General features: G+C 59.2%; 1 pseudogene; it reads right to left on the bottom strand.

Annotated features, from left to right (window-relative positions):
• Nucleotides 1–4,310: 4,310 nt before the first annotated feature.
• LOC140645935 (feather keratin Cos2-3-like) lies at nucleotides 4,311–5,077 on the bottom strand (annotated as a pseudogene).
• Between the last annotated feature and the right edge of the window lie 4,872 nt (nucleotides 5,078–9,949).

A 9,949-nucleotide genomic window follows, 5' to 3' on the forward strand; every position in this document is an offset into this window, starting at 1 on the left:
CCTCGGGCGAGTCCACAGTTGCTCACGTGTAGGCAGGAGTGCTTGCTTACTTGCCCTTGTGTGCATACTGGAGCAGCGTGGAAGGAAATTCCACCCAGGCACGAGGAAAAACTCTTCTACTCGGAGGGTGGCCAAGCCCAGGAGATATTGCCCAGGCAGGTTGTGGAGTCTCCATTCTTGGAAATATTCAGGACTACACGGGCCAGCGTCCTGATCAACCTGCTCTCGCTGACCCTGCTTGAGCAGGAGGGTCGGACCTGACCATCACCAGAGGTGCCTTCCAACCTCAACGATTCTGGGATTCTGGGCCTCGGTGATCGGCCGCTCATTGGTCACGATGCTCAGGATGCCACTGCACTTCCTATCTATGGAGAGGACAAGCTTCTTTGGCAGCTGTGTGGCCCAGCCCTTCCTGCTCGCAGTCATGGCCTACGAGCGATCTGTGGCCACGTGCCAGCCCCAGGGATCCCCCGTGTCATGCGAGGGAAGGTCTGTGCCATTGCGATGGCAGGCCTGAGGGCTGGGGCCACTCTCCCCTCGCTGGCCCCAGTGGCACTCACCCTATGGTTGCCCAGCCGCAGCCCCAATGTCATTGACTGCTTCTTCTGTGAGGTACCGCCCATGCTGGCCTGTGCTGAGCGCTGCCGGACTGGTGTGCTCCTTGTCTCCAAAGGTGGTACCAACTCCTGGTGTGCAACCCGGCCTTGTTGGGCTCCTGTGGGGCGATTCAGCTCTCCACCTGGCAGCAGATATGAGAAGAGAGACGCAAGGCACTTGCCACTTAGCTGTGGTTATGCTGTTCTTCAGGCCATGGTCCCTGATCTTCGCCCGCCTCACTACCAGCCTCTCCCGGCACAGAGGAGTGTCCGTCTTCAACGGTGCTGGTGCTGCCTCTCCTCAAGCCACTGATCTAGAGCCCGAAGAAACACAAGGTGAGGGAAGGAGTAAGAAAGTGGGAAACAGAGTGGTATTCACCAGGATGTGCAAGGATGCTGGAAGGACTGGGAGCATCCAACTGGGGCAAGTTTCTTTCTGGAGGAGGGGAGGTGGGACGGAGAAGGAGGGGTTGCAACGACAGTGGAGAAGGATCACACACTGGATGGGAAACATGCAGAGGAGAAACGGGAAAGGAAGGCAAGGGAAGGCAAGGGAAAGCAAGGCAAGGCAAGGCAAGGGTAGGCAAGGCAAGGCAAGGGTAGGCAAGGCAAGGCAAGGGTAGGCAAGGCAAGGCAAGGGTAGGCAAGGCGAGGCGAGGCAAGGGAAGTGAAGGGAAGGCAAGGCAAGGCAAGGCAAGGCAAGGCAAAGCAAAGGAAGGGAAAGCAAGGCATGGCAAAGCAAGGCAAGGCAAGGCAAGGCATGGTATCGAGCTCTTTTGATGGGTGTCTTTCATGAGTTGTTCTTCATCCACAGGGACCCCTTGGCTTTTCTTGACGCAATGCCCATGTGTAAGAGCCATATGTGGAATTACTCTGATGAAAAACGTAATTTGCAGGCAGTATGTGTGATTGCCTTGATCACAGAGTACATGGCTTCTGTGGTGAATGCATGGCTGCTCTGGAGGTGCGAGGTGGTGCAAGCCAGCTCGTGCTTCCTTGGGACTTGGTTGTCGGTGGTAGGGCTCTGTGGGCACCTCATGGTACAGTCAGTGGGACCAACTGGTGAGCAAAGTCCATCCCAGTACAAAGGACTGCTCGCAGGGGAAGAGATCCGTGAAGAGGCTTGCCAGCTGCTCTACAGAGACAGGACTCTGGTCGAAATGGCTGGCATTTGCTCCGAGTTTTCCATGGCAGCCCCTCCGCTTTGTGGGGACAGCACCTGGGTAGTTATGGTATGAAAAGGCACGGAGAAGTCAAGAAGAGGAGGAGCTATCCCGTTAGGGGATCGCCGCTAAAATGCATGGCTGATGGATTAGGCGGTACAGACAGGTGTTCCCTGTGGGACCCCGTTGACAATCTTTCTACCCTTCCCAGCGTGCTGCCTTCCGCTCCTCCATACAAAATACAACCGGTGTCATGGGTGGTGGCCTCAGCCCAGTGGCCTTCTCCCAGGGAAGAAAGAGAGACGTACCATGTGGGCAGAAAGCCCGGGGAAGAAGGAAGTAGAGCTGCATGTCCCGAGAAGTGCTGGATGGAGAGGGCGAGGTAGAGATTGGGATTGGCGTCATGGGAATGGCGTCATGGGCTGGGAAAAGCAGCACTGCTCAGCATGGTGCTCTGACACAGATGCTACCCTGCCTCTGGCTGTGCGCCGGGTGGCCAGAGAAGTCGACCAGGGAGCCTTTTTCCCTGCTGGAGATGGCTGTGAGGGTTGTGTCCCTGGCCGCCTCCTGTGTCTCCTTCTGCCTGAGCACTGCAGTTCCAGTTCTGGGAACCGTCAGCAGGTTCCTACCTGCCTGCCGTAGGTGCGCGGCTCCCCTTGGGCAGCCTGGCCTGGGCTTTTACAAGAGGCAGCAGTTTTACAAGCGGGTATGAGTGCCTGCGAGGATGTTCAGGGCCCTTGTGACCGAGAGGAGTTTGAAAGGTCGAGCTGTGGCCTGGCTGCAGCAGCTGGAAGCTCCCAGCACTGGAAAACCTGGTCCTGGCCCTGGGGAGCCTGGGGCCCAGCACAGGTGGCAGCTTGATTCCCTTAGTTTGGCCGAGCAAGTGCTTTAACCACTAGGCGGTGTGAGTAGAAAAGGTCCCTGGGGCAGAGGTGTGAGAACCCAGGCAGCCCTCAGAGTGTTTTGCTCCACCCTTTGGGCTGAGGTTTGGAGGTGGCTTTGAGCTGGCAGAGGGAGGAGAACACAGGAGCTGGCAAGCTTCAGCTGCCACTTCCTGGGAGCTCCCTGGGCACCTTGTGGAGTGGGCAGCGTGACACGGTCCAGGTTTACCCGGCAGCCTTGGTGGGACTGGCGGAGGCTGGTGAGACAGGGGTGTCAGGCTGGGGAGGAGCAGGGCAGTGGGTCGGTGGGACTGCCAGCGCGGGAGGGAAGAGGAAGTCCTGAGCCTTCGGCAAAACCGGGAGCTATCCTTTGGGAGAGGGGAGTCTGCAGATGGCGCGTGGCAAAGGATGGGGACGTGTTGTGAGCAACGGGCGTGAAAGGGGAACAAGACCCTACGCATCCCTTTGCCGATAACGCAAATCCTCCTAGGTACTGTTTCTACGTGCGTGCCTAGAGAGACAGAGAGTGAGCTGTCAGGAAACAGACCACATCTGCACTTAGAAACTCCGCCTCTTCTAGCTGTGCTGGAGGAAATGCTGGCAGCCTGACTGGGGATAGACCAGATCCCTGCAAGACCTACAAGGAAGGCTCAGTCAACGCAAGGAGAGCTGAAATGCTGCAGAAGCACCGGCTTGTAGTTGGAAGCCACAAAGGGAAGTGGGCGAGGAATAGCCCACCTCTCTTCCTCGGCTGAGGGAGAGAGAGGTTGTAGCTGGAGACGTCTTGTGGCCAGAGGTGCACCGGGGAGAGACGCACAGGGGCCCGTGAGGAGCAACCTGTCTGACAACCAGGACCACCACCACCACCACACCTGCCACAGGGAGAGGGGCCCTCCTGAGGCAAGAGCCGCCAGCCAGGGAGGGCTCACAGGTGCTGCTGGAGGCAGAACCAGCTCCCAGTGCCACCACCAGCAGGCAGTGCGGCCGGGGAGATGGACTCCTCACTCAGACAGTGGTTGGGCTCCCGCATCATCTGCAGGGCGTGCTCAAAGGCTGAGGAGGGCATTTGTGTGCGGGGATGCAGCAAGGCAGGCCTCCGGGAACACCGGTGGCTGTCCTTTATGCCCGCAAGATCTCCCCAGAGCGACACCTTTCTCTCTGGAAGCCAGGGAGAGCGTGCGGAGAGAGAAGGACCACACAGAGGCCCAGGCTGGGATGCAGCAGAACTTTAATGAGTTGAAAGAGGGGAAGGAGGTCCTCTGAGTGGGGCCCACGGTGCAGGGAGCACCAGGGGTAGCTAGGAGTCTTTGCCCCTTGGCCAGGGTGGAGTTCGCACGTGGCGTCTGCCTGCCTGCCTGCCTGCCTGCCTGCCTGCCCCTGAGAGGGAGAGGGGCAGCAGGTCCTTCCTCGCATGGGGCTTAGCAGGTGCTCACAGCCCAGGGCAGCAGAAGACAACAGAGAAAAGAGAGAGAGGAAAGAGAGTGAGAAACAGGCACGTTAGACGAGGGCCATGTTTTCAGAGGGCCCAGGCACGCCTCTGCCTGCCTGCCTTTGCAGGTGGAGCGGTGGATGCTCAGCCCCCCTGAAAGAGATGGCCAGGATCTCTGTGCTCAGTCCACTACCATCTTCTGGGTTCCTGGGGTCCTTCTGCGGGGCCGCCTGTGGCAGCTTTAGCAGGGGAGGCATGTTCTGCCGCAGTAGCGGCTGGAAATGCCAGAGAGGTCACAGCACCCGGAGTTGATGGGCACTCCCTGAGAGCTGAGGATGCTGCCAACGGCAGCGGAGGTGGAGGATCCCACAACGGTGTTCTGTGGGAAGGAGCTGAGGATGGGTCCGGGCAGGGTCACCACCACGGGGGAGGGCTCGATGACGACGGTGGAGTTCTGGCACTGCCTGACACAGGGCTCGGTGCAGCTGTTGGCCAGCGGGGTCGGGCCGCAGGGCTGGCAGGGCAGGCACTGGTTGTAGCAGGACATGTCTTGGGGCTGGAGGTGCACCTGGGAGAGAGGGCAGGGGGGAGCACGGGGGTGCGTGAGGAGCAGCCTGTCCGCCCACCACGAGGGAGCCAAGGCATGTGCTGGGCGGGGAGATGGAGGCTGTGCAGGGAGGCGCACACACCTCTTTGCCTGTCCCCCTGGGCACCATGCAAAGAGAGCCAGGCCCAGGAAAGCTCTTTCCTAGACAAGAGCCCCAGAGTCCCCTCAGCCCAGCCCCAGCCCCTCTCCACGCCAGACCTTCTCCCCGCTTCCCCTCCCAGGAGTGGCAGCCCCAAGCCCCAGTATAGGACAGAGCTTCCAACTCACTTGCTTCCGAAGGAGAAGAAGGGGAGCGAAGCGGATGAGAGAGTGAAGAGCTGGGGTGGCTTTTATACTGGTCCTGCACTGCCCCAGGTCCAGAGGAAGCCTCTGTGGAAGTAGTAATTTTCTGAGAAGCTCATCTGAAATGCAAAACATCCCAGCTAATGATACGGGCTGTGTTTTGGCTTCCTGCACGGCTGCCTTTTCATTTCCTTGTTTGGTCGTGCCCGCTCGCTCCCCTTGGAGGTTCCTTTTCATTGCTGGGGTGGGAGACCTAAGGATTCCTGGGACAGGAGCACATCAGTGCCAGCAGCAGATGAGTCCCAAGTGCCGGAGGGGTCGCGTGCAGGCTGGGGACATTGGCCTGGGGCACTCGTGTGGGCTTGTTGGCAGCCCCACTGGCAGAAAGGGCCCAGCTGCTCCCAGCCCTGCAATCCTCGCCTGCATGCCAAAGGGTTCCCGAGCGGGACAATGTGCCGCGTCCCCTTCCTCCCACCCTCCAAGCTCTCTCTGATGGTCACTGGCAGGCTGCTGCAGCTTTTGACTGTCTTCCTCCTAATGCCGCTCTGGGGAGGCCTTTGTGTGCCTGTTGGGCCTCCTCTGCTCTCTAGGCTCTCTCCGGGGGGTCCCCTACAAATACCAGCGCCGTCAGCGTGTCTGGAGCCTTGTCCTGCCCCAGCGTGCTCCAGCCCTGCCCTGCCCAGGGCTTCCTCGTGTGTCCTCGGGCGAGTCCACAGTTGCTCACGTGTAGGCAGGAGTGCTTGCTTACTTGCCCTTGTGTGCATACTGGAGCAGCGTGGAAGGAAATTCCACCCAGGCACGAGGAAAAACTCTTCTACTCGGAGGGTGGCCAAGCCCAGGAGATATTGCCCAGGCAGGTTGTGGAGTCTCCATTCTTGGAAATATTCAGGACTACACGGGCCAGCGTCCTGATCAACCTGCTCTCGCTGACCCTGCTTGAGCAGGAGGGTTGGACCTGACCATCACCAGAGGTGCCTTCCAACCTCAACGATTCTGGGATTCTGGGCCTCGGTGATCGGCCGCTCATTGGTCACGATGCTCAGGATGCCACTGCACTTCCTATCTATGGAGAGGACAAGCTTCTTTGGCAGCTGTGTGGCCCAGCCCTTCCTGCTCGCAGTCATGGCCTACGAGCGATCTGTGGCCACGTGCCAGCCCCAGGGATCCCCCGTGTCATGCGAGGGAAGGTCTGTGCCATTGCGATGGCAGGCCTGAGGGCTGGGGCCACTCTCCCCTCGCTGGCCCCAGTGGCACTCACCCTATGGTTGCCCAGCCGCAGCCCCAATGTCATTGACTGCTTCTTCTGTGAGGTACCGCCCATGCTGGCCTGTGCTGAGCGCTGCCGGACTGGTGTGCTCCTTGTCTCCAAAGGTGGTACCAACTCCCTGGTGTGCAACCCGGCCTTGTTGGGCTCCTGTGGGGCGATTCAGCTCTCCACCTGGCAGCAGATATGAGAAGAGAGACGCAAGGCACTTGCCACTTAGCTGTGGTTATGCTGTTCTTCAGGCCATGGTCCCTGATCTTCGCCCGCCTCACTACCAGCCTCTCCCGGCACAGAGGAGTGTCCGTCTTCAACGGTGCTGGTGCTGCCTCTCCTCAAGCCACTGATCTAGAGCCTGAAGAAACACAAGGTGAGGGAAGGAGTAAGAAAGTGGGAAACAGAGTGGTATTCACCAGGATGTGCAAGGATGCTGGAAGGACTGGGAGCATCCAACTGGGGCAAGTTTCTTTCTGGAGGAGGGAGGTGGGACGGAGAAGGAGGGGTTGCAACGACAGTGGAGAAGGATCACACACTGGATGGGAAACATGCAGAGGAGAAACGGGAAAGGAAGGCAAGGGAAGGCAAGGGAAAGCAAGGCAAGGCAAGGCAAGGGTAGGCAAGGCAAGGCAAGGGTAGGCAAGGCAAGGCAAGGGTAGGCAAGGCGAGGCGAGGCAAGGGAAGTGAAGGGAAGGCAAGGCAAGGCAAGGCAAGGCAAGGCAAAGCAAAGGAAGGGAAAGCAAGGCATGGCAAAGCAAGGCAAGGCAAGGCAAGGCATGGTATCGAGCTCTTTTGATGGGTGTCTTTCATGAGTTGTTCTTCATCCACAGGGACCCCTTGGCTTTTCTTGACGCAATGCCCATGTGTAAGAGCCATATGTGGAATTACTCTGATGAAAAACGTAATTTGCAGGCAGTATGTGTGATTGCCTTGATCACAGAGTACATGGCTTCTGTGGTGAATGCATGGCTGCTCTGGAGGTGCGAGGTGGTGCAAGCCAGCTCGTGCTTCCTTGGGACTTGGTTGTCGGTGGTAGGGCTCTGTGGGCACCTCATGGTACAGTCAGTGGGACCAACTGGTGAGCAAAGTCCATCCCAGTACAAAGGACTGCTCGCAGGGGAAGAGATCCGTGAAGAGGCTTGCCAGCTGCTCTACAGAGACAGGACTCTGGTCGAAATGGCTGGCATTTGCTCCGAGTTTTCCATGGCAGCCCCTCCGCTTTGTGGGGACAGCACCTGGGTAGTTATGGTATGAAAAGGCACGGAGAAGTCAAGAAGAGGAGGAGCTATCCCGTTAGGGGATCGCCGCTAAAATGCATGGCTGATGGATTAGGCGGTACAGACAGGTGTTCCCTGTGGGACCCCGTTGACAATCTTTCTACCCTTCCCAGCGTGCTGCCTTCCGCTCCTCCATACAAAATACAACCGGTGTCATGGGTGGTGGCCTCAGCCCAGTGGCCTTCTCCCAGGGAAGAAAGAGAGACGTACCATGTGGGCAGAAAGCCCGGGGAAGAAGGAAGTAGAGCTGCATGTCCCGAGAAGTGCTGGATGGAGAGGGCGAGGTAGAGATTGGGATTGGCGTCATGGGAATGGCGTCATGGGCTGGGAAAAGCAGCACTGCTCAGCATGGTGCTCTGACACAGATGCTACCCTGCCTCTGGCTGTGCGCCGGGTGGCCAGAGAAGTCGACCAGGGAGCCTTTTTCCCTGCTGGAGATGGCTGTGAGGGTTGTGTCCCTGGCCGCCTCCTGTGTCTCCTTCTGCCTGAGCACTGCAGTTCCAGTTCTGGGAACCGTCAGCAGGTTCCTACCTGCCTGCCGTAGGTGCGCGGCTCCCCTTGGGCAGCCTGGCCTGGGCTTTTACAAGAGGCAGCAGTTTTACAAGCGGGTATGAGTGCCTGCGAGGATGTTCAGGGCCCTTGTGACCGAGAGGAGTTTGAAAGGTCGAGCTGTGGCCTGGCTGCAGCAGCTGGAAGCTCCCAGCACTGGAAAACCTGGTCCTGGCCCTGGGGAGCCTGGGGCCCAGCACAGGTGGCAGCTTGATTCCCTTAGTTTGGCCGAGCAAGTGCTTTAACCACTAGGCGGTGTGAGTAGAAAAGGTCCCTGGGGCAGAGGTGTGAGAACCCAGGCAGCCCTCAGAGTGTTTTGCTCCACCCTTTGGGCTGAGGTTTGGAGGTGGCTTTGAGCTGGCAGAGGGAGGAGAACACAGGAGCTGGCAAGCTTCAGCTGCCACTTCCTGGGAGCTCCTGGGCACCTTGTGGAGTGGGCAGCGTGACACGGTCCAGGTTTACCCGGCAGCCTTGGTGGGACTGGCGGAGGCTGGTGAGACAGGGGTGTCAGGCTGGGGAGGAGCAGGGCAGTGGGTCGGTGGGACTGCCAGCGCGGGAGGGGAAGAGGAAGTCCTGAGCCTTCGGCAAAACCGGGAGCTATCCTTTTGGGAGAGGGGAGTCTGCAGATGGCGCGTGGCAAAGGATGGGGGACGTGTTGTGAGCAACGGGCGTGAAAGGGGGAACAAGACCCTACGCATCCCTTTTGCCGATAACGCAAATCCTCCTAGGTACTGTTTCTACGTGCGTGCCTAGAGAGACAGAGAGTGAGCTGTCAGGAAACAGACCACATCTGCACTTAGAAACTCCGCCTCTTCTAGCTGTGCTGGAGGAAATGCTGGCAGCCTGACTGGGGATAGACCAGATCCCTGCAAGACCTACAAGGAAGGCTCAGTCAACGCAAGGAGAGCTGAAATGCTGCAGAAGCACCGGCTTGTAGTTGGAAGCCACAAAGGGAAGTGGGCGAGGAATAGCCCACCTCTCTTCCTCGGCTGAGGGAGAGAGAGGTTGTAGCTGGAGACGTCTTGTGGCCAGAGGTGCACCGGGAGAGACGCACAGGGGCCCGTGAGGAGCAACCTGTCTGACAACCAGGACCACCACCACCACCACACCTGCCACAGGGAGAGGGGCCCTCCTGAGGCAAGAGCCGCCAGCCAGGGAGGGCTCACAGGTGCTGCTGGAGGCAGAACCAGCTCCCAGTGCCACCACCAGCAGGCAGTGCGGCCGGGGAGATGGACTCCTCACTCAGACAGTGGTTGGGCTCCCGCATCATCTGCAGGGCGTGCTCAAAGGCTGAGGAGGGCATTTGTGTGCGGGGATGCAGCAAGGCAGGCCTCCGGGAACACCGGTGGCTGTCCTTTATGCCCGCAAGATCTCCCCAGAGCGACACCTTTCTCTCTGGAAGCCAGGGAGAGCGTGCGGAGAGAGAAGGACCACGCAGAGGCCCAGGCTGGGATGCAGCAGAACTTTAATGAGTTGAAAGAGGGGAAGGAGGTCCTCTGAGTGGGGCCCACGGTGCAGGGAGCACCAGGGGTAGCTAGGAGTCTTTGCCCCTTGGCCAGGGTGGAGTTCGCACGTGGCGTCTGCCTGCCTGCCTGCCTGCCTGCCTGCCTGCCCCTGAGAGGAGAGAGGGCAGCAGGTCCTTCCTCGCATGGGGCTTAGCAGGTGCTCACAGCCCAGGGCAGCAGAAGACAACAGAGAAAAGAGAGAGAGGAAAGAGAGTGAGAAACAGGCACGTTAGACGAGGGCCATGTTTTCAGAGGGCCCAGGCACGCCTCTGCCTGCCTGCCTTTGCAGGTGGAGCGGTGGATGCTCAGCCCCCTGAAAGAGATGGCCAGGATCTCTGTGCTCAGTCCACTACCATCTTCTGGGTTCCTGGGGGTCCTTCTGCGGGGCCGCCTGTGGCAGCT

Source organism: Ciconia boyciana, unplaced genomic scaffold (assembly GCF_034638445.1).
Source record: "Ciconia boyciana unplaced genomic scaffold, ASM3463844v1 HiC_scaffold_49, whole genome shotgun sequence".
NCBI lineage: Eukaryota > Metazoa > Chordata > Aves > Ciconiiformes > Ciconiidae > Ciconia > Ciconia boyciana.